This window comes from Triticum dicoccoides, chromosome 4A, assembly GCF_002162155.2.
Source record: "Triticum dicoccoides isolate Atlit2015 ecotype Zavitan chromosome 4A, WEW_v2.0, whole genome shotgun sequence".
NCBI classification, from domain to species: domain Eukaryota; kingdom Viridiplantae; phylum Streptophyta; class Magnoliopsida; order Poales; family Poaceae; genus Triticum; species Triticum dicoccoides.
This window is the reverse complement of record NC_041386.1, coordinates 732453471-732479010: the sequence shown is the minus strand read 5'-3', so window position 1 is coordinate 732479010 and position 25540 is coordinate 732453471. Positions and strand designations below refer to the sequence as shown.

At 45.8% G+C, this 25540-nt stretch overlaps 1 pseudogene; it reads right to left on the bottom strand.

The window, feature by feature from the left end:
* Positions 1-11158: 11158 nt before the first annotated feature.
* LOC119284304 lies at positions 11159-25072 on the bottom strand (annotated as a pseudogene).
* Between the last annotated feature and the right edge of the window lie 468 nt (positions 25073-25540).

Below are 25540 nucleotides of genomic sequence, written 5' to 3'. Positions count from 1 at the left end.
CTATCCCAAAGTTAAATTAATAACCGTGGCATTTATTAAGAGACAAAGAATATAAAGTTAAAAGAGAAAAAAAATCATTACATAATACTTTGAAATGAGATGTTCAACATTACATTTGCAGCTTTCAGATTTTGCAGCATCAAATATACTGGACAATCAAATCATGTTGGCGGCTGGTATGTTTCCGGAGTGCTCTGTACCATCATAACCTTCTGTAACAGAAGGGTCTTCTCCAAACTGTATAAAAAAGCCACCCCCTGTTTGTACAAGAACAATTTATCCCACAGTTGTTTATAGTTATGGCCAAGTATTACAAAAAGTGTGTGCAGTATAACAATGAGGTACTTAACAAGTTTGTTTCGCCTGGCTGAATGATGTGTTTTACCTATAGGGCCTCAGTCCTTTTCTCCCTGAAACAGGGTTGTGCCGCCACGGCGTACATGTCATTCACTCGCTTGAACACCTCTTGTGCCATCCAGCAGCATATGGCGCAGACACCAAAGATCTGCACAGGCATACATGTCAGCTGGGTCAAGTGCCAAGCACATATACATCTCATGTCAGACCAGGGAGTTAGAACTGACGAAGAACCTGCGGACGATGTTATGCATCGCTGCCGAGAGGGTAGATAAATGCTAAACAACTTGTCCTTTTATTGATCTCCAAGTTTTCACACTTGTATCCCCACCCCATAGCATGAAGTTGTAATACCAGCAACACTGAAATTCCTACGTAAAAATATGTAAGCAAGCAAATTGATCGACTATACTCCTGGACAGACATAAGTGAGGAAAACAAGAGTGTAAAAGATAAATGATACTCATGATTAAAGATTTCAAGAATTTGTCAGGAGTTATAACCAGAGTCCGCTGATTGAACAATCCAAAAAAGTACCATCATATATAACTCCACGCACAGCGTTCCTCCCCTCCTGGTGCATGCAGTACATACGAGGCTTGTAAGCAACAGAATATTCATAGCATTGTGTTTGTATGCCACAATGCCCTCGTCTTGACAATGGAACCTGCTCATGTAACTTCTTAATTACGTATGCAGTATTTTTTCACTAATTACTAATTAAACACAATATCGACTTGGTTGTGCAAAGTAACTGATTTATTTCATTTAGGCTTTTAAACATAAACCCACGTTCTTGAGTTTCAGGATTCTAATGAAGGCAAACTTCAAATCACGGAATTGATTGACAACTATACACCGCTTGGTGACACTTAATTCTCAAGATCCCAATGCAGATCCTAGCCCACAGATTAAATACCTCTCCCTAATTGTGACCACAGGCCGCACATCCATAACAAAATCGAACTCCAACTCACCCGCTACCCACTCCAGTGGCCGTGGAGAGCACAAGCAATCCAGCAATGGAATTGGGCATAGCAACACCCAATCTGCTCTCATGGTGCAGGATGCCGATCCTCCGTCGCCAAGCAGCCAGTGCTGCAATAGCCTCTGGATCAAAACATGGGCGGGATCGAGACGGGAGGGGGATTAGGAATTTAGGGGAGGGGAGGGGTAGAAATCACGGGCGCTTACCCATATCTTGGAGTTGGAGATGGGACGCCAGTACATACCACCGTAGCGGCGAGCTGCCGTCGTGGTGGTGCTTGGGCCGTCCTCACGCCACCAGCATCGACGTCGTATCCCGTCAGTCGCTGCCTCTCCTCCGGGGTGTGGGGGGCGGCTGGGACGGGGCGAGCGGAGATGTTTTTTCTTTGGGAAACGATTGTGGCCAGCCCCGGCGGCGATAGGCCCACGGGATCGAGGGAGATGGATTTGGGGAAGGGGAGTGGGCGGTGGGACGTGCGTACGTGGGTTGTTCTATATATTTTTCTTCCTGAAATCTAAAAAGCGGCCGGCCACTAAATAGACAGAACGAGCGGCCGAACGAGAGCCGCTCGATCTCGTCCCGATCGACGCCGCGCGGTGTCCAGGTGTCCCCTGGTCGGGAGGTGGGGCCGCGCCGCTCAGACCCGCGTGTGGACCAGTCGGCTGGTCCGATTTGCGCCGCGCCCGCGAGATAAATCGTCCGTGGGACCCACATGTCATCGAGGATTAGGCAGTTCTCCAGCGTTTTAGCCGTCGTGCGTAGTGGGCGGCGGTTTCGAATTTCGTGCCATTACCCCGTCCACCCCCACCTCTCGCCGCCCATTCCTCCACTTTCCCCTTTGCTTTCGCCGTTGGTTGGTGCTCGGAGGCGGTTCCAAATCCGCTGGGTTGTGGTCGACGGCGGGGCGCGCCGCGAGGGTCGTCGTCCGCGGCGGCTCTGGTACTGCTCCTACGCGCGCTCCTCGTCTTCGTCCCTGCTTGTTTCTCCACTCGCCCGTCCTCCTTTTTCCGATGAGGTCGCTCGTTTTCCGGTGAGGTCGCGGTCGTTGTCAGGGAGGTCGAGGTAGAGGTCGAGGTCGCGGTCGGGGTTAGGGAGGTCGAACTCATTTTCCGGCGAGGTTGAGGTCACCCCAGCGGACTACTTCGTTTGGGAAACCGCCGGATTGGCAGGGATGGGTTAGGGTTGTGCTCATCCTGTCGTTTTTGAGTTGCAGTAGGGGGTGAGCTCGTGCATATGGTTCAGGGAGGATGAGTGGTTCGCGGCGATAGTGCCTTTTCTGTGGATTGAAGCCTCGCGGTGGATCTGGTGTTTTTGATGAGTGTTTTCCCCCGCGGTGTGCAACTCTGTCGCCCCTTGCGTGCAAATTAGGAGCAGCAGTAGACAATTTTTGAGATAATATAGCCAATCTGCCAGCCTTCTGGTGGTTCTCGTGGGTCATGTGCAAATTAGTACCTGTGCAAATTAGGGACCATTACCTGTGCTAACCAACTAAGAGGGTGAAACTTGTATCACGGCCACTTTTTAGTTGGTAGACACTTGTGTTCCAGTTGCACAAAATTCTATCCAGTTGGCTTCATTCATATAGTAGTTGGCTGTCCCTATGTTCTGCAATTGCACAAATTTTTTGCTAGTTGGGTTTCTACATACTGTTCGGTTGCAGAAGTTGCCTGCTCAGTTGGCTACATCACTTTTACTAGTTGGCTGTCCATATGTTCTACACCTGCACATGATTCTTTAGTTATTCTGTAAGTTGTATTAGATGTGCGCAATGTTGTGTGCAATGCATTGGCTGATTTCGTAGTTGGTGTTCAAAGATTTAAGTGGTTAGTTGCACAAAATTCTCCTCAGTTGGCTACGTCCATATAGTACTTGGCTGTCCATATGCTCTGTAGTTGCAGCAGTTGTTTTGGTCAGTTGGCTCACTGTTTTTGTGTGCAATGCATTGGCTGATTTCGTAGTTGGTGTTCAGAGATTTAAGTGGTTAGTTGCAAAAAATTCTCCTCAGTTGGCTGCGTCCATATAGTACTTTGGCTGTCCATATGCTCTGCAGTTGCAACAGTTGTTTTGGTCAGTTGGCTCACTGTTTTTGTACTAGGTGGTTGTCTATACTGTGTTCAGTTGCACAAGTTGCCTGCTCGGTTGGCTGCATCACTTTTACTAAGTTGGCTATTCATATGTTATACAGTTGTGCCAGTTGCTCTACTTAGTTGGTTTTACTTAGTTGCATATGTTATACACTTTTACTAGTTGGCTGTTCCCCCCTCTGCTGTGTGCAACTAGGGACTCTTGTTTGTACATTTTTAGCACCAATGCTTGCCAATTTTCCAATATAATCTACCCAATCCACCAGCGTTGTGGTGGCTGTGGTGGTTTATGTGTTATTCTCCTGCTTTTGTGCAACTAGGACCCCTTGATTTGTGCAAATTTAGTACCAATGCTTGCCAATTTTCCATTTTAATTTTTCTCAATGTGCAAGTCTTTTGTTGTGGATGTGGTTGTTTTCATGTGTCTTCCTTCATGTTCAACTATGGACGCTTTTTTCAGAATAAGTTATCTCACTGAGCTTGTTGCCTTTACTTAACTTTTTTCTGTCTAGGTATTACTTGTCACAATTGGCAAGTAACAATTAGGCAGAAAAAAGTTAGTTGGCTTATTTGATGTCCAGTTTGCACAAGGTTTACTGCCCAGTTGGCTGCATGATTGTAGTAGTTGGTTGTCCACATCTTCTAACTATGTTTTTTTGTTGTATTTCCTTCCGCAGGGCAAAAATGGTTATAATAGGAGGAGATGCGGGTGGCAATGAAGGAGATGTATTTTTATTCACTTATTTTTCTTTTGTTTTTGAGTTGTTTTTCAACTTATGCATGTATGCTAATGTCTTTTTTTCATGTTTTCTTTTGGTTGCTTAATCAACGTTCTGGAAGTCAACCTCTTCGCCGGAACTCGAAGCGTCCTGCTAATCGCCAGCCACGACTTGCGCAGAGTGTTGAGCAGGGAGAGGATGTTGAGGTAAGTGGCATGTTGATGACACAAGTCCATTTTTTGGTTTTGTTTGGGTCATATAACATTTTTTTTATTTTTTCCCATGCTCATGTTTTTTTCTTAGGATGCTGATCAGTTCCGTGTTGTAAAGCGGACTAGACGTGCAGCACTTGGCAAGGGAGCTGAGTCATCTTCTAGGGTAAGTAAAATCTCAAATATAAGTGTTTTTTCTCGCCTTTTTTTAGATAGTGATGAAATTATGCAGCAGTTCGGAACACTATTTTTTGTTTTTAGTCTGTCAATAACAACCTTTTGTAGTTGACATCTCTAGTCATTTTGATTTAAATACAGTTGACATTAGTTGGCATTAGTTGGCATCTTGTAGTTCACTAGTTGGCATGTTTTCATAGTTGACATCAGTGGTCATTTTTTTGTGCAGGCAGCAGTTGCTGGAGAAGCTGTCGCATCTTCCGCAGCAGATGCTGAGGTATGTGGGTTTTTTGTGTTTTTATGAGCTATTTGAATAGTTCTTTGCAAACCTTTTTTTAGTTACTGTTTTTCTTGTGTTGCAATATCATTTCTTATTGTTGCACATACACTAGAACTTTTTGTAGCTGCCAGGTCTCGTTCTTTTTTTATTTACTGTTTTATTGTTGCACATTCAGTTGCACACTGGCAGTCTTTTTGCAGTTGTCCTCATGAGCTTTATTAGTTGCACAAATACATCATGATGATTGCTAGTTTTTTTTCATTCTTGTTTTTTCTCTTGTGTTTAATGTTTGTGTAATGCTTTCATTTTCTAATCAACAGGGCAGCGGCGAAGGAGTTGAGGTGGCTCCAGGGGAAGATGTGGAGCGACCATCACAAGCAGGCAGGATAAGGGCATCACCAGCGCGCTTTGCAAATTTCAACGCCTCTCTAACTCCACTACAGAAATCAGAGCTAGTTTCGAGGTCGGTCGGGGGGCTATTGAACTTATCAGACACACTTCCAGCAGACCTCACTAAGTTCCTGGTGCAGTCCTACCAGCCACAGACCTCTGAAATGGTTTTCCCAGGAAGGGGAAGGATCCGTGTTGATGCTGACAGTGTTCAGAGGGTATTTGATCTCCCAAACAAGGGTCCAAAAGTCAGATATTTAGTTGACAAGGATGCCACTAGGAGATTCAGACAGGCTTTCAACATAACTGGAAATTCTCATCGCCAGATCACTACATGGCTCAAGATAATTGAGCATATGGCTGGAAGAACGGATGACACATTTTTTATGGCCTGGCTTGCGGTTGCCTTCAGTACTTTTCTAGCACCAACCACGGCCTTGAAGCTCAGCCCAAAGTGTTATGGACTTGTGCTAGATCATCAAATGCTAAAGAATACAAACATCTGCCTCTTTGTAGCAGAACACATTAACGAAGCTTTCTGGAACATGGACCAGGAGAAGCAAACTGTTTGCTGCTGCTTGTATCACTTGATGGTTAGTGAAAACGACCACTTTTTTCCATCTGTTGCTGTTCTTTCTGTGCAGTTATAGTTTGCTGAAATTCTCATAACAATAACTGAACTTGGCTTTTTCTTTTGTTTGGGTCTGGTGCAGATACTATACCTTGATGCGCTCGTACATGACATCCCAGTAAGCAACTGCGCGATACGATCGAATGCATGGGATAGTACTCTAATTGCCAAGGTGATCAAGAAGGATACTATCTCTCTTGGTGTGTTCGGCAAATTACAAGTGAGTTCTTTTTTGTTTTTTTCCAACAGTGTCTTCCTTCTATGTTCTTTTGATGTCTGGTCACTCTTTTTGGGAATTGCACAGAAAACTGTCATCAGTTGGCACAACAATGCATGTAGTTGCACGGATTATAGCTTTAAGTTTGGCAATCTGCACACATGTTTATTTTAAATTGGCACACCATCTTTTTTAAGTTGCACAGTTTTACTAATCTTGTTGCACAGATGTGTTGCATCAGTTGGTAGGAACTTTTTTTAGGTGCCATGTGTGTTGCATAGTTTTTGTGTCTTTGTTCAGTTGCATATATGTATAGTTGAATTTGTCTACCCCAGTATCTTGTTTGTAGTTGCACAGGTTGTAATGTGTGGTTTCATTCAACACACAAATCTATTTTGATAACCTTGTTATTTTCTGTTTCTCTTTTTTTTTTACATCAGCTTAAAGAGGAGTATAGAGGCACGGAGCAGACACCACTGTTTGGTGGAATTTTGCAAGCTGAAGCATTTGTGGCATCCAAGTTACCAATAACATACAATCCGCAGGTTAGTGTTTTGCATACATAAACTTGTATCACTTACCAATATTTTTTCTATTGGCTGGGATGTATGTTCAGTTGGACATGTATAACTTTTGTAGTTGCGAAAATTCAGAATTTAGTTGGCTGTGATGTATGTTCAGTTGCACATATAAGGTTTTGTAGTTGCACATGTTCTTTTGGATAGTCAAAGTGTTCATTTACAACCATTGTCATCAACTTTTGGCAGAAATGCATGGTTTTTACTTTGTGCCACAGTGCATGTGTAGTTGGCTAGAATCATGTTTTTAGTTGGCCAGAAAGTGTGTATTAGTCGTTTTTGCTTATCACATCATGGTCAGTTACAGACATTGTTACTTTTTATTATTTTTTCTAACTGAATCAGTACTGAGTCTTTTTTGTGTTGATGCAGAAAAAAGCAAAAATTGCGAAAGTGGTCAATGAGCTATGCAAGGCTGTAACTGAACAGGTTGGCACCTTCATTAAAGAAGTTGCCAAGATTGATGACGAGGAACCAGATATTGATCCTTACGTACAGCAGCCATCAATGCAAACTGGGGCATCACGCCGTGCTCCAAAAAGAAAGAGACGGCGGTCAACTATACAAGAAGAAGAAGAATTTGTTGAGGATGATTCAGAAGAAGATGAGGAAATGGGAGCAGCGATAGATGCTGACGACGATGAGGAGACAGATGCGGATGAATCAGAGGAGGAGGACAAGGATGAGGATGACAATGAAGAAGATGCAGAGGAGGAGGAGGATGAGGAGGAAGAGGAGGAGGAGGAGGAGGAGGAGGAGGACAAACAAGAAGAGGACAAAGGAGAGGAGGAGAACAAGGAAGAAGATAGTGATGCAGAGGAGGAGGAAGAAGAAGGTGAGGCCAGAGAGGGGGACGGGGACAAAGGGGCAGCAGTTGATGGCAGTGAGAGAGGAGAAGACAAAGGCGCAGCAGCTGATGGCAGTGAGAGGGAAGAAGACGAGGATGAAGAAGACGAGGATGATTATGGTGATGATAAAGGGGGATCCAATGGAGGCAGCGACAGCAGCGATGACGATGATGATGACAACGCTCCTGGTTTTGGTGGTACAGGTGGCAACACATCCAGGAGGACTAGCACTCACGCCACCCCTGCGAGCAGCAGCAATTCATTGAGTAGCAGGAGCACACTACAGTTGTTGATTGACAAGACTTGCTGGAAAGACAAGGATTTGCCAAAGTCAAAGAAAAATGACGAAGCAGAGTCTCAGGGAAGCATTGATATGTTCAAGCTCTGCAACTTGAAGCCAGCTTTGCCAACCACCTTTCCCGTGCCAGATTTCAGCGACAAAGATATGTGTGAGAAGATCAACTTTGCCATTGACAAGAGCATGTTCTTATCAACTGATGCTGAAAAGAATCAAATTGACATGGAGGAAGCAGGGAAGGGTCTTGACTGGGTTCATTCAAAGCAAAAATACAAGGAATATTTAAAGCAGCTCCCAGACCTAAGCTCCAGAAGAGCAAGGCAGCATCCACGGCAAACCCTCACGTGGTCCAGAAGTGTAAAGCAGTTTCAATGAAGAAGAATCTGCAGTTGCCTCAAACCAAGGAGAAGATGGTGAGTGAAGATGCTGAAGTAAATATGGTCAAGGAAGCTGTGCTTCAAACTGATATGCCAACAGTAGTGAGCAGAGAGCCAACCAATGTCAGAGAAGTTCAACAGATCAAGGGGAAGACTCCCCTTTCAACAGTCCCACCAAAACCACCTAAGCAGAAGATTGTCAAGTTTGCCAGGGGCGCAAAGGGGGAACAGGCCACAAAAGATTTGGGGTTCAGAGACGAGAGAGAGCTGCGAGCCGCAGCCATTGATGCAGGGGTGCCAAGTTCTGCCAGGTTGCTGCCAACTCAGACTGGAAAGATGCCAACTACAGATACCAGTGTGCCAACTGATGTGTCAGTTAGCAGTATGGTCACAGTCAAAACCACCACAGCTGGTCAGGAAGGCACCACTGCAACTGCAAGTCCCAAGGTGCCTACTGATAGAGATGCTTCAATGCCAAACACAAAAGGAGGTGATCCAACTATCAAAGTGCCGTCCCCAAGAGTTGTCTTTCAGCAACCATTAACACAAGAGGAGGTGTTCGACATTATAAGTAGGTGCAAGCCTCCAAGGCCGCCAACTACAACACTATTGCGAACCAAGTCAGTGAATGATGCACCCATGTTTGTGCCGCAAGGAGATGCCCTGGTCCTTGAACCCTTACGAAGATCAAACTCTTATCATGGTGACGGGTTCTGTGATGCACCATCTTTTGACCTCGGCATAGATGGTGATGCTCCAGCACCTGCTCCAGCAGTAGATACAGCGGAAGCCGGTGTGATTAGCATTGATGAGTGTGAGTTAGACCCAGCAGCTGTGAATAAAGGATGTGATGCTGCTGATGCTGGCAAGGCAATATCTCAAGAACTAGATGTTGGTTCACCAGAGAATTGCCACACCCCGATATGCGCAGAACTAGAACTTGGCACGAGCAGTTCTTCGGGGCCACCTCTTGCACAAAGACAGAGGAGGGTAAGAAGGCCTGCAGCATCTCAAAGGTCTCCATTCATCGACTACAACAAGAACAAGACTTTCAGCACCAATGAGGTAGTGAACAAGCTTTACGCTGCCCTCTTGTATTGGGTCAGGCATCACAAAGGAGCAAATGATGGAGCTACCAGGTAAACTAACTCCCCACAGCCTTCATACATATCTTTTTCAGTTGCATAGCACCAGCCACTTAGTTGCACAGAAAGCATAGTATGTTGCACAGAACAGGGCTTTTAGTTGCACACTGTTCTTTTTTCATTTTCATGCACATTTTTTTGCTGCTGTGACCCTTCGAGCTAACTTGTCTTTTTATTGCTTTCAAAAAAAAATCAGCCCTGAGATAATCAGGTATGGTGCTTTCTACATTTCTTTAAAGGAGTTAGTTGATTCGATGAAGCCGGTTCAATGGTTGTCAAAAATTGTTATTGAGACTGGAATCTTACACATCACGGATAACTTACCAGAAGGGTCAAAGAAGGTTGTTATGCCACTGAGGTTTTCTGTAAGTTTTTCCAAAACCTTCTTTTTACCCTCATCTTTGTTCTGTAGCACTTTTCGTTGACCATTTGAGGGAGGCCTTTCACCTACTAAGGAGTTTTGAGCCATGTTTTATAATCTCTGCAGATAAAATTACAGCAAGGGATCCACAATGTGGATGAGATGAACAAGAAGTTTGATTACAAGAACCGTCTCGACAAGAAAGACTTGGTGAGTGTTGTGCCCACATCATCAATCTTTTTTTAGTTGGCACCCACAGCATGTCCAGTTGCACATGACACATCTGTTAGTTGGCAGATACTTGTTGCAACCCGTTTTTAACTTGACAAAGTCTTTTTACTGTTTTTCTTAGCTACATCTTGTATTTGTGTCTGAAATCGTTCACGCTTGCAGGTCATGCTGCCAGTGCTCGAGTGCGCAGATGTAACCGATAAGGACGGAGGGAGGCATTATTGGGTCTTCAGTGTCAACTTGAGGGACGGACGCTTCGAAGTTCTTGATTCAAGCAGGACGCTGGACAACATTGAGCTGATGAACAACGCCTCTACCATTGCGGGGGCAGTACGCCAGCTATGGAGGAAGCATTACCCAAAGTTCAGCATCGAGCACTTCCAGATTATTGACATTGACGTACCGAAGCAGCTTGGCAAGTAAGACAATAAGCATTTCATTCCTTCTCAATCAAATACAACCATTTTTTAGTTTTTAAATTTTTCTACATGTGCAATATTTAGTATTTTTAAGACACAGTACTAGTCTTCAATCTGTATTATCATTTTTATGAGTTTCTAATGGATTATCTAGCTAGTTGCAGAGTGGCGCGTAAGTAGTTGCAAAGTGGCACATAATGAGTTGCAGTAGAACACAAGCAGTTGCACAGTAGGACATAAGTAGTTGCACAGAGTGCATTACCTTTTTTTGGTTTTAATTTTATGTGACAATTTTTTTTGTCCATTTTTTGCAGTAATGAGTGTGGGTTGTTCGCACTGCTTAACGCCACCGAGTGGAATGGTAGCCAACTGCCCAACTACGACCCCAAGGAAGTACTCAACATCAGGAAGAAGCTGACGTATGATTGGGTCACCAGCGTGCACAACACCGCCCCATGGAGGAAGTTGCTGAGATACGACAAGGAGTAGGTCAGTACTATTTTTTTTCTGCTCCATGGAGGAAGTTTCTGGTTTGTACAATTTTATTAAGTAGATTTTGTAGTTGCACAATGCTAGTAATTGCGTTTGCAACTCAATATCATCACTTTTGTTGATACATTAGGAGCACTGGATATACAATTGTTCAACAACTAAATATTTAACCAGTTGCCAACAAAGGCACAAATAGCAACTTTTTTTTACACAGTGCATGAACTAATTCAAGCAGCATAAATTAGATAAAGAGGAATCATAGATGCTGAATGTGTCCACTTGGTCCCAACATTGCTAAAAAAGACATCATTATTTTTCCTTTTTTGTTCCAAAGTTACAAATGAGGAAACAGAATCATAGGAGCCTCTGTGGACACACACCAGCAGTGTGCTCTGTAGATTGGCACTGGCTGCATTTGTTTTTCTTCTTTGGGTGTAGCTCCAGCGCCGATTTGTACCGTCGACTCTTTGCCCTACCCTTTGTAGTAGACCTTGGAGGATCCCTGGGCACAAAATCATCAGAAGCTTGTGCATGGGATGCAGCCTCCAACGGGGCAGTAGGACCGTCACGATCACCTGTGTAATAATCATATAAAAAGTTTAGTATTTTTGTTATTGTGCAACCAGCACTGATGTTCTGTGCAACCACACAGTACATTTTTGTGCAACTAACTGGTTGCTGTGTGCAAGTTAAGTTGAAAAAAACACCTGCAGTAGCACGGCCTGTCATGGTACTTGGATTGTAGTCGCCTATGGGCAGAACATGAAAAACAAGTTAGATTTTTAGCTTGATCCTCAAACTAACACAGCGCACGCAACTAGGTAGCATGTTTCTGTTCAACTGGGCACTATGATATGTGCAACTAAAGTCACTCACCCTAGTTTTTGTTTTGGAGTCGGTGAAGGTACTAACCTGGGTTATGAGCCCCCTGAGTCCTGCCTGTAGGTCCATTGGGAGTAGCACAAAGGGCACTGCTAGTTGGGCCTGGCGGGGGATGAGGTCTTTGAGGGTTGGCATCACCTATAGGCAGAACAGGACAAACAAGTCAGTTGTGTTTATCTTTTTTATGCTCAAACTAACACAGCATGCGCAACTAGGTAGCCTGTTCGGTGCAACTGAGCACCATGATGTGTGCAATTGGTGTTACAGACCTAGCTTGATGGGGAGTTGGGGGAAGGTAATTACCTAGATGACGAGCCCCCTGAGTGCTGCCTGCAGGGCCATTGGGAGGAGCATGCGGGGGAGGAGGTGGCGGAGGATGCCGTGTACAGCCAGGAGGGGGAGGAGGTCCTTGAGTGTTGACATCACACATATGCATAACTGGAAAAAATAAGTTAGCTATGTTATCTTTGATGCGTGAACTAACACAGCGTGCGCAACTAGACAGTATGTTCTTGTCCAAGTGGCTACCATGGTGTGTGCAACTGGGCACAATGATGTGTGCAACTGAAGTTACACACCTAGTTAGATCAGGAGTTGGGGCAGGTAATTACCTGGATGATGAGCCCCCTGATTGCTGCCTGGAGGTGGAGGAGGTCCTCGAGGGTTGCCATCATCTGATGGCCCCGTTGCAGCAGTCGGTTTTTTCATTTTCTTGGACTTGTTCAGGTGGCCGATCTCGGTACGTGCTGCACGCATATGCTTGTATACAATAGCTTGTGCTGGATCAGAACCACTCGCAAACTTTGCTAGTTTCCGAAAATCGTATATCATGTTCCTCTCCCTTATCTGCTTCTTTGATTGAGGAGGCATTTCATCCGGTTTCTCATAACCAGTCCCTGGCGCACTAGGTACAGCAGTAGGTGTCCACCGTCTTAGCAGGTACCTTTCCGGTATGACATCAACGCCAACATGGGTGAACACCTTGAGGATGTGGCAACAGAGGATGCCGTCCTTGTCCATTTTACAACACTCACACAAATAGGAACGCTCCTCCACCCTTGCCTGCACCAAGTAGTTTCGAGAACCATATTTCGCAACAAATTCCTGGTTCGGTCTGAGCTCAAACACATCAGCACCAACTTGGAATGCATTATAACGTCCAATCAGCTCAAACTCTTCTCTAAACTTGCGGTAAAGGTCTCTAGTATAGGTTTTGTAAGCTTGCTTCTCTATTGGGAAGTTGGACCACAACTCAATCTCAAGGTGTTGTGTCCTGTAATCATTGCAGCCTTCCTTGGCAAGGATGTGGTTCTGTATTTTTTCATATTGCTTGACGAAGTTCAACATTGAGTTGTGTGGGTTCACATATCTTTTGAGGACGGCGTTGAACCCCTCACTACGCTGTGTAGACTGGAGGAAGGGAAAGAACCTGTGTTTGAAGTAGCACGGCACCCAAGTTGACCTGTATTCGTACAACTTCTCAAAGTGCGTGTGTGCCATAGCCTCATACTTGATCATTAACCCAGCCCAATTCTGCTCAAACTCGTCTATAGTGAAGCTGAAGTCAACACACTTGTTGAAATCATCAGAGAGTCCTGGATTCCGGCACAGCAACCAACCAACCTTTTCCTGAGCCTTTTTCATGATGTGCCATCGACAACAACGGTGCACGGTGGTTGGAAAGATGCTCTGTATTGACTGCCTCATCGCACCATCCTGATCGGTGATGAAGTTGTCAGGAGGTTTGCCATCCATAGCCTCTAGGAATGCTCCAAAGACCCAATCAAAGCTCGATGCCAACTCCTGCCTCATAAACGCGCAACCCAGCATGAAAGATTGGCCATGTCGGTTTATTCCTATGAAGGGCGCGAACGGCATATTGTACACGTTGGTCATGTAGGTGGTGTCAAACGATATGCAATCGTGGTACGCCTCCACATAAGCTTTTCGAGCTAAGCCGTCCACCCAAAATATGTTGACAACTCTGTCCTCTTCATCATATTTCACCTTATAGAAGAAGTCTGGATCGGTTTTTGGTATATCCTTGAAGTGCGCAATTGTCTCAATCAGATCACCCTCCTTTGTGTCATCTCTACGGAAACTTGTACAAAGATTTGTTATTGCCTTTGGTCCGAACGACACCATCATCTCAGATCCATAGAACTCTGCCATTACATGCATCATTCGTCCTGCATAATACAAAAACAAACAGTATATCCTTTTTTTAGTTGCACAAATGCGCACATCCAGCTGCACAGTAATAGGACACGTGTTGGCACAGAAGATAATCACAGGAAATGGACACCTAGCTGCACCTTTTTAAAAACACTTTGCAGTTTTTGCATACAGGACATTGTGTATTTGCACAGTAAAGACAATCTAGTTGCACAAGAAGCACCCAAAGTGATATATAAAAAGCATGGGAAGTTGGACAGCAGTTGCATAGTTAAGCCATTTCAGTTGCACAGTAGTACCATAATAGTTGCACACTGGACTGCCTAGAGGGAAACTTAATTCTTCAAGGGATATAGAAAAACACCACACCTGTAGTCAAGTTGCAGTTATACAAGATGCGCAGAAACTCCTTTTCATCAGGTGAGATGCCTTGGTGGGATCTCAAGTATTTGGACAATGAAGGTTTGTTCACGAGCGGATGATTGTGGTCACGAACAAAGTGCGTCACCTCCCATCGCCCATCTATCAGCTTCACCAACATTTTCGCCTTGCATTCAGTCTGCTTTATTGTCTCACGTTTGCGCTTCTTCTTCTTCTTACTAGTACCAGCATCCTCTTCAGCAAATATTGGAGGTTCTTCTTCCATCTCCTCATCACTGTTAACAGATGTTGGATCTGGAATAGGGTCCACGTAAGGAGGAGCCTCAGCTCCTCCATCATCAGCTTTGGGCTTCTTGAACTTGTTGCAGCAAAACTGTTGTTTTATCAATTCATTGGTGCGGGGTGTCCGTCTAGAGGTGTTCATCTTGATAGAGAAACCCATCCGTAGTGCGTAACTGTTGTAGTGATCCTTAGCAATTTGAAGGCTGTCAAACCTCATGCCAACATAGGGTTCCATAGGTTGAGAACCAGCCTCATCCTCTCCTTCTTCTACTTGCACAACTCTGTCAAAAGCCCCAGCTTCTAGCTCAGTCCTGGTTGGACCAGGAACATTTGCCTCGGTTCCTGTGTCATCAAGAGTATGGCTCTCTGACTACAAAGACATCACTACAGGGGCACCACGGGTTGATGACTGGCCTGCCACATTGTCATGGCCCGTAGGGTTACCATCACGACTTGCCTGCGTGTAGTAAACAGATCGACCATTTTCTGTGCAGTTTCCTTGTTGTATGCTGGGTTGCTGCTGATCCATATCATGAGGAAGCTCATTGAGATCTGGAGGCAACTCATTGAGATCAAGCATTTTTTCCCTTGTTTTTGGATGCTGCCACACACTCCCTGCACATATAAAAAAAGAAGAAATTGATGCCATCAGTTGGTAACCACAGAAAAACTGTGTTTCAAAACAACCTAAAAGCAACATGACCATAGCATATTCTTTTATTATAACAGTTATGAATTTTTTTGTTTGCACAGAGTTGTTATGTTAGTTGCACAGTTTGCAGTAAATAACTGGCAAGAGCATGACTTCTTTTTGCTACAGAGTTTTGCTTACCCTTTTCCCTTTTTGTTTTGTTGCAATGATCTGTAGGTTTCCATTTCGCAAGGAGCTCTTTTCAGATTTTTCTGCACATAATTGGATGCTACATTTGAGAAGGAAAATCCAGGTGAAAGAAGAAAGAAGAATTGGAGGACAGATTATAGTTATATGTTTTTCATCGCCGTTTATGTTTCTAGATCTGGTATATTTGAACATATTAATATGGTTTGCAATAGGTGTGGGACCAGAATATATGCGTGAGACAAGATTTGTGTGTGAATATGTTAATATGGTTTGTGGCTTCATTAGCCATGGACAAAAGTTCCTATGTTTTTCCTGTTGCACTACAGATTTCTGGTTTTCGCTAGAATAGACGTCTCAATTTCCAGGATTTCCACTTGGCCAGCATACATATTCAGTTGGACATTCAATGCTTTTAGTTGGCTAGAATAGATGTCTCAGCTAGCCAGGTTGCATTTTTTCAGTTTTGTGGCCAACATGCATGTTCAGTTGGACAGTTAATGCATTCAGTTGGCTAGAATAGATGTCTTAGTTGCCTAGAATAGATGTCTTAGTTGGTCATCGGTTTTTGGCCAACATGCATGTTTAGTTGGCCAGAAAACATGTTTTTTATTTTCACATATACTACATTTTTTCCAAAGTGTTCACTCAGAAACATGTATTGCCAGATATATGTTTTTAGTTGGCAGGATACATGTTTATTTGGCCAGGATACATGTTCAGTTGGCTGGGATGCATGTTTAGTTGCACATTTATGAATTTTTCGTTGCACATGTTCAACAAAGCATTGGGCAGTCAATTTTCTGTTCATTTTGCAAATAATAACTAGAAGTTGGCTTTTAATCATGTTTTAATTGGCCAGATAACTCGTTTTTAGTTGGCTTGTTTTTAACACATCCAGGTGGTAGTTTTTGGCATGTTTAACACATCCAGCATGTTTAACATCTGGTGTGATGTGCCAGATTCACCTCTTTTTTGAAGCAGATTCTCCATGGATCCATGGAGAAGGGGGAAGCGAAGAGGTGCAGAGGGGGCTTACCTGCTCGATCTTACTGCCTGGTATGGCTCTGACCACCCTGCCCTTTAGATCTTGAAGCAGCTCCTTCTACTTTGGGGCTCCCATGGCAGCTGTGTAGGAGGAGGAAGAAGGGCTGGGGGCGATTGCGTTTGGATCTGTTTCTGGCGTGTAGAAGAAGAAGAAGGCAGCGTCGGTGGGGCTGAGGCGTGGGGGCGAGAGATGGCGTGGATTCTGCAACCTGGGCATATCTCGCGGCCAGCTGGTGCACGTGATCCCGCGGCCAGGAGGGTGCACGTTTGGCGAGGAGGGTGCACGTGATCCCGTGGCCAGCTGGTGGGCGGGGCAGTTGCCTTTTTGGCTCCGACGGGCAGGGACCAGGTGGACTGTTTCCTCTTTTTCGCTCGAGGGGGGACCAGGTGGTTTCCTTTTTTCGGGTGGCCGCTGGCTAGCGATCCCAGGGCGGCCGGCCGCCCACTAGACGCGTCCATTTTTCTTTCGTGCGGGGATGGGTGGGATCATGGGAGGAGATCCTTTTTGCACGTACGAGCAGGGGTGGAGAGTTGGGTTATCCAACGAGGTGTAGGCGGGTGGATCGAACAAGTTTTTTTTTTGAGATGGGGATAGAACAAGTTGGTTGAACCGAGGGGAGGTCGAACCATCAAATGTTTGATCCCCTTTAATAGTGGAGATATATTGATACATTTTTAGGTACGTGCATATCCTATGATTTTAATCTTTATCTTCTGGAAGGGAATGACTGATTACGAGAGGATGAGGTCGAAGAGGGTGTCCTGTTGATGAGGTCCCAGGCGGGGATGGGGCCGGAGGAGGTGTTGGCGTCGGCACCGGCGAGGGTCGCCGGTTGAGGCTGAAGCTTCAAGCCGTCGTAGTGGTCGAACCCGCGGACGGGCGGCTGGGGTCGGTGGCGGGTCGACGAGGAAATCGGTGTGGGGGCGGAGGTGATGTCGCCCGGTAGCGGGGGCTGGGGGATTGACGGCAGCAATGGTCACGGGTGAGCGGACTGACGGCGGCAGGGAAGAGTGTCACAGCCCGAGCCTGGGTCTGGTGTGTTGGTACACTAGTAGAAAAAGGACCTAATATGAGACACATTAGTGCCGGTTTGATTTTGAGCCGGCACTAATGTGTCCAATAGTGCCGGTTCCAACGGCTAGCCGGCCGTTCTCATTAGTACCGGTTCGTGGCGAACCATTAGTACCGGTTCGTGCCACGAACCGGTACTAAAGAGAGTGCACCGCCCCCGCCCCAGGAACCGCGAGTGGCGCCCTAGATTCTTCTGTAGTACTCCATCTTTATTAGATACCAAGCCAGCGATGTATTCGATACATAATTTTCGAGACGATGTATTCGAGATTATATATATTAAGACGATGATGTATTCGAGATTATATATTCGAGACGATGTATTCGAGATTCAGTTTTTCCTTATTGATTAATTGCATCCATGCATTGTAATTTCAATACTAAATAGTTTTATATTTCTTCTGCATTAATTAGTAAAGTAAAAACTATGGCGGACAATACCGGCAGAGAGAGAAGAGGAATTGTTCGACATCATACGCAGCCCTCAGAGGCTAGATGATCTGAATGATGACGGCTCCCAATATCTGAACAATACCGGAGAGGGTGACGAAAAGATATTCGATATCGACGACCGAGCTGATGAAGTCATGAACTATGATTATGATGACACAGACAATGTTAGTGATGACACAGACAATGCTGATCTTCAAATAACAAAGACTTCCGGTGAGGTATATATTTATATAAGCATGCATCCTGGTGATCATCACATGTTTTTTTATTGAAGATATATTAATGAATCGATCTTTCTTCTTTCAGCCCTCCGGATCGAGCAAATCTGCTTCTACAGACAGCAAGACAAAGCGAGACCCGGGCAGATTGTTGAAGGATGGTGTAAAGTACCACATCGAATCCACCAAACTTAGTGGCGAACCCCTCACGGCTAAGAACGTTGCAGACAAGTGGACTCGTCAGTGCGGAGTTCTTGTGAAGGACAAACTCCCGATCTCCATTCAAGAATGGAAAGATCCAAAGACTAAACGTCCAGGTGTTACTTGGGTCGATGGCAGAGCCAAAGAAGACCTGGTAAAATCTCTGATGGAACATTTCACCCTACCTGATCATTTCACTAAAGCAGATATGGAGAAAGTCAAGGCCGCTGCTCTTAAGAAGATGGCAATTGCATTCAACACCCACAAAAAAACTGTATGGGCCAACTACCTCGCTAATGAAAGGAAGACTCCAGATTTCAAGGGAACACTGGAGAAGCAAAGAGAACACTGGGATGATTTCGTGACCTTCAAGGATTCAGAATTATCTAAGGAACGGTCGATGAAAAACAAGGAAAATGCCGAAAGAAAGACGCAGTTCCATAGGCTGGGTCCAGGTGGCTACGCGGTGGGATTGCCTAAGTGGGATAAGTCTGAGCAAGAGATGGAGGGTGCAGGGGTCACTCTGATTACTAGGAGCTGGCCCCCCAGGTGCAGAACTTGGTTCTATGCGCATGGGGGGGCGTTGGACCCGAAGACATGCCTGGTTTCGAAGAAGGCAAGTCTAAAAGGAGCCGAACAAAAGATACTTGACGCAATAGAAGAAACTCGAGAGGGGGTGTTCACGCCCAACAGAGAGAATGACGAGCTTACGCGCGCCCTAGGAAATCCTGAACACCCGGGACGAACACGAGGCATGGGTGTTATTCCCTGGTATGAGGGCTTTTCGGACTGGAATGACGACTATAGGTCCCGTGCAAGAAAGAAGATGGAGGAGGAGAAGAAGAGGAAGCTGGAGGAGGAGCAGAGGAAGCAGGACGCAGAACGTCCTCAAGGCCTAGAAGCAAGGCACGCGGACCTGGCACTCAAATTCCAGCAGCAGCAGCAGATCGACTCACTTAGCCAGGAAAGGGGGTCTCAGCAGCGGCAGCAGCAAGCGGATGATCGTCCAGCATTGGATAGCACCATCCCATCCATGCCGAGAAGCAGCGTTGGTTCTGCCCCGGGCGACACACTGCTGGATACATACCCTGTGGATGACATCATAGAAAACACTAACTGTGAGCTACACTCCAAAATTAAGAACATATCCATGAAGGTGGCGGACGGTGTTGCTTTTCCAGTTACCCCCGAAGCAACCTACCATTGCATCCCGATTCAAGAGGGCTATTCTCGTGTCATGGTTGATGAAGTGGTGGACCCATATTCGGGGCCAACGCTTGACATTCCTGGAGGTGAAGACGAGCGCACACTGGGACAGGCCATACATCGTATCATCCTATGGAGAAAGGATTGCATCATCTTTCGAAGTCCACCGACACCGCGTCGTCTGCCGAGTCCTTGAAGTCCGCCACCGAGTCAGCAGACTCCCGCTCCTCCAAGTCCACGAACGCATGAGATGACTCCTCCTCGAAGTCCGCCACCACCTCCAAGTCCCCGAACGCGTGAGCTGACTCCTCCGGTTTCAAATCCGGCACAGCGTCATGCCACTTCTCCGGTTTCAAGTCCGGCACCGTGTCAGGCCACACCTCCTGCTTCAAGTCCGGCACATCGTCAGCCCACTCCTCCTGGTCCAACTCCACATCAGCTGTCTCCGCCGTCTTAGCAATCGCAGAAGAGACATGCTGCAGCTTTGCTGCGTAGAGGTACGAGTCGAGGTAGTTCAGGAAGTACAGGCGGAGACAAGCGATATAAATATGGTCCAAGCCTCGCTCCTCTTCCTCAGAGGCCTTACGACATGACCGAGGAGCAAAACGCAGCCATAGTGCAGGCCCAAGTGGACGCCCATTTTGGACCGAAGCCGGCACCGCCGCCAAAGGAGAAAGTGCCTGAGAAAACGATTGGCCACTTCATTCATATGGCTAGAGCACCAGCTCCCAAGCCTGTTGACTCAGACTATGAGCGTCAAATCAGAAAGCTACATCGAGCACGTCTACGGAAGGAAGCGAGCTCGAGCTCGAGCCAACAAGCAGCTGGCAAAAAATGTGGGAAAACCATTCCCCAGCTGGGAGAACAGGTGGCGCAAGAGATCCCCCGCTTGTTGTGCCAACAACACATGAGAGGAGTACGCGCACCAAATATTATTGTGGGCAAACCGTTAGCGTTCCCCAGCAGGGCGATGTGGTAATAACGGAGGAGTATATAATGCAGGCTGAAATGCTCAAGATCTCTGTTGGACAACTCCTCGAAATCGAGCCCATGTCTCTGCTTAAAGAATCAGAAATAAAATGGAAATATGCCTGGGGCCAACCTTTCGTCCATCCAGACAAGGTCAAGGACCTCCCAACGAGAATGTATGAATTGCATCCATGGTACATGAACATGACCAAGATTTCCAATCGAGTGTCCCTCATGGTGAATGTCAAGAAGGAGTATTATTACCATGAGAAAGCTCTGTCCATTGAGTATTCAGAACTATATCAGTTATTCAATCAAGACGCACTCGACAAGTCTATCGTTAGTTGCTATTGTCTGTAAGTGATTTCTTTCTGTAATTTAAGTCTCAAGCTAATTATGTAGTGATAATTTTGATCAATCATTACATGTAATTATCCTCACTATATTCTTTTTTGTGGTATTATATGCAGGATGAAGATGTATGAAATGAAAAAATCTGGACGCTATGGCATTGGGTTCATTGACCCAAATACCATTAATGAGGACATATGGAAGTTTCCATTTTATCAAGCGGGTGTAGAGGCCAACATGGTAGAGTTCTTGAAGCGCCTCAATAGCAATGAAGATATACTACTTCCTTACAACTTCCCGTGAGTCACACTGTCTTGTACTACAAATTCTGTTTTTGCTTACTAGCTAGCTAGATGTTAATAATTAAGTGTATACGGTTTACGGTAGTTAATTAATTTTATGCACGTGCCCGCTTATTTAAGACATGCAAACGTGTGCGCATGCAGTTGGCACTGGGTCTTGATAGACATTAAAGTTGAGGAAGGAAAAGTTGAATTACTGGACTCGCTAACTAAAGAAGAAAGTGACTTCACCATCGTGAAGGGGATAGTCAACAGGTAATTTCAATCATTATTAACTATATATATCTCGGCCTATTATTAGTTCGTCATTTTCTGATATGAACTATTTAATAACCCCTTTATTAATTTTCTTTGCTGGCGGGCAGGGCATGGGCAAAGTTCATCGCGGTGACTCCAGGCGAATGGAAACAAAAGTTGTTTTGGCATCGACCAAAGGTAAGTAATTAAGTAGTACTAGCTAGCTACCATCTCTTTAATTCTTGTTTCAATATCATTAATTAGTTATCATGCTTGATTAATCATTATCTGATTCACACTACAAGAAATATGCTATCTTGTGACCTCCACTATTGGTCACTGAAAGGTCATAGTTTTTCATTTGCGACCTTTTTGTGACCAAAAATAGAAGGTCAAAAGCTGAGGGTCGTAAACTAACTATAGCGACCTTCTCTGTGAGAAGGTCATGGACGTTTATGACCAAAATATTCCTACTGTGGCGTTTTGGTCACTAGTAGCCTCCCCAGTCCATGTAGGCATCCAGCGTGGCAAGCTGATGTGGCACAAGATTCAGCCCGGTCCAATTCGATTTTCTACTTGGGCCTAGCCCAACAATTCAGCCTATTTGTGTTTTTTTTGTCTGTCAATTTTTGGTCGGGTTCATGGGCCAAGCCCAATATTGCAGCCTTTTTATTGTTGGGTTGTGGCCTTTCTGTCTAAACGAATTTAGTTTTTCTTTTTTTTTTCCAAAAGAAGGGTCCACTAGTCAGATGGGTCCCAGTTGTCATTATCAGTTGGCTGTAGCCTTTTCAGGCGCAGTACACAGGAATACAATTTTGCACATATATATTGTTGAGAAATTTTCATAATTTTGCTGTCAAAGCAGCATGTACACAGGAATACAATTTTGCTATCAAAGCAACATTTCAAACGTACATCTTCATGACATCGTACATAAAAACCAGCAATAAAAAGATTACAATATGCCATTTGGCTCAGATCTTGCATGCGCAGCATCTCACATTCTTGTACAGGAGAGGAGGAGGGGTTGAGTTGTCCTGATGGATACGCATTCCTGAAGGACACAAAAAGTAGAGGTATTATTTTGGACAATAAACTCCAAGACAACATTGTAGGCTATTGACGTAAAATAAGTTATTATCAGGTTAAGCCTCCTTAGTTTAGTGATCATTTTCCCATACAATTTTATTTCAACTTAATAGTATCCAGAATCAAGCAAGGAACTATATATCAGCAGCAAAAAGGTGAGAAACTGCATCAATCAACAAGATAATGGTTGTATGATTTGTTCTTCAGGAACTTGGAGAGCCAATCGACCAAAAAAGTTCATGGAGCTCCACAATAAAAAGCCCATGACAGTTAGTTACTATTTGCTTCAATATAAATGAATGACATAAACATTGTACTGGCATCCTTTGCTAACACTGCTAGGCTGCTAGCTGTGTGTGAAAATCCATGTATCCATGGACCTAACTAATGTTATTTGTATCTCTAGACTAGAATCATATGATCATTAGTGTTATTATTAACTTGATGGTGGCATCTTCTAGTAGGGTACAGATTTCACACAAGACATGAAAAATAGATGAGGCAAGCAGCATCAAACAGCACAGTCACAATCGAATTATGCATAAAAACTGAACCAATACAATGTTGCTATGTTGTGGCCATAACAATTGCAACTAATGCCCACTTCATATCAGATCTACAAGGGGTAGAAGGAGGGGTGGAGCTCACCATGTCAGGGGGTGGAGGAGAGGAGGAGGGCATCCTGTAGCCGCAACTTTTCCTCATGAGAGCAACCTGCACAAAACAGAGCCTTCAACATGTTTAGATCGGGAAGAGAAAAAAGACAGAACAAAAACAGAACCTATTCCCTCATTCTTCCCCTATTCTTCGTATTTCTATTTCTCTCCTCAGTGTCATTGAACCAACCAACCTAGCATAACCTTGGATGATGTGCTAGCTAGACTGGGGTGGATAATCAAGCTTGAACAATGCATGGCATGCTTGTTGGTATTGTCAGATATCTATGCTTGTCTACCAAAGAAATTGTAGTCAAAGCCCGCAATACAGGCAGGCCTTTTTTAACTGATACAACCCCCACGGCAGAGGGGCGCTGCACTATGTGCCATAGAGAACAGACTTGTGCTCAATGCACAGTCAGCTGAGTTCAGACTTGGCAACACACAGTCATCATCATATAACTAACACAGACACAAAAAGGAAATTTACAACAGAGCAGTCATCTCCACGTCGCGCCGAAGTGGGACACGAAGAGCCGGAAGTCCGGGTGGTCTACCTGTACGCAGCGGAGCCAGTTGTTCGCCTCCTGCATCAGTGACGTGACACTCTCCTGCTCCGGGGCACCGTTGGACGCCCACAGGGAGCTACGAAGCTTGTAGGATGCCAGCCCAAAGGCGGGCAGGGAAAGCCTGCCCGTTGTGGTGGTGAAGTGGCCGATTCCCTCGAAGCCGGGGCATGCTGGTGTGGTGGGATGGCTATTTGCAAGTTGAAACGAGAGGGTTTAGTTAGCGTCATATGAAGCAATGGAGGAGGATTGCAATGTACAGGTCACGTCTATAATAATGGTGTTGTGTAAGCAGAAGGCAAAATAATAAATTCCCCATTTCGTATGGCGCTAGAAACAGGGTGCAGGTGCTGGTGTTTTTACCCTTGGAAGGTGTTGCCAAGCAATGGAATGTCAAGAAGCACATGTCCAGGTCCTTCAGCGTCGGTCCTGTTGGGATTCTATTGCAACCCAACTCCGCCTTCTCCTGCTCCCGTGCTGTCAGCCTGTCGCCGACCAGCCACACCTGCAACCCATTTCACATCTGACTCGCTGCGTCCACGTTCAAAAACAGGAGTAATTTTACTACTGTTTAGTTCATGTACATTGCTGTTGTAGCTGCAGGACAGGGCAAGGCGGCCCCGGAGCTCCGGGCTGATCTGCTATCCAAGCACATCGTGCAGATCTACGTCCACCACCCGAACCTCAAGAAAACACATATAATTTGGAGTCATTGCCTGAACAGCCCCAGTAACTCATCCTCAAGAAAACAATTATAAAAGACTAATCTTAAGCCACTGGTAGCAGTCGAACACTAGCAACTAGTGAGCACTGAAGAAACAACACAATGAAATACTGGGGAGGAGCCTGAAGCCGTACCATTGGAAAACAGAGGCAAGATCATGGAAGACACACTGAAAGATGCAGATCGGTGAGTAACACTAGCCCTGAACCTGCCCTGCCTGCAGATCGACAAAAACCTAGCATCCATCCACCGTTCGTCAGAGTTCAGAACCATGTGGTGGATTCATGAAACAGCAAGGAACATGTAGTAAAATCCTTCTTACTGGCGCAGAGGAACCAGTGGTGGACGTCCCAGGCGAGGGGTGAGGCGGCGTCGGCGTGGAGGTAGAGCACGTTCCCGTAGGCGTCGACGCGGAAGAAGGTGCCCCGACGTAGAAGCGGTTGCGGATCTGGGCTCCTCCCGCTTCTCCTCCAGAGGCCTCCGCCGTGCGCTGCTCCCGCGCGAGCCCTGCATGTCACCCAAGGAGAGGAGAGGAGCGCATATGTTATGGACCGCAGGAGAGGGAGGGGAGGCGCGGAGTGTCGTGCGCGTACGTGGTCGTGGCGTGGCACGCCGCCATCCTGGCCGTGGACTGCCTGCCTGTGGTCGCCGGGCCGGCGAGACGACGCGCCGCGCGACAAAATCCCAAGGACGGAGTGGTTGGTTGGCTCGGAGTGGATAAGGCTAGTGGAGAACGGGAGGGAGGGAGGAGCTCGATCTCGTCTATGGTGAGGGTCATCGATGGTGGGCGGTGGCGGATCGAGATCTGAGGGAGGGAGGGAGGGAGATGGGGATCTGGGATCGAGGGGCACAGGAGAGGGTGGAGCAGCGGCGCTTGGGGGGTGAGGGTCGAGCTCCGTTGGAGGGAGGTGGCCGACGCGCGCGGGAATGGAGAAGGACGTCGGAGGGAGGGCTCTGACTTGGATTGGATCTGGGCGGTGGCGGCGATTGGGAGAAGGGGACTAGGGTTTCGTGGGTGGACGAGGATGAGAGGGATACGGGGTGATTCGGGAGGGGGTGAGAGCGACGAGGGGGGTGTGGGCTGCCG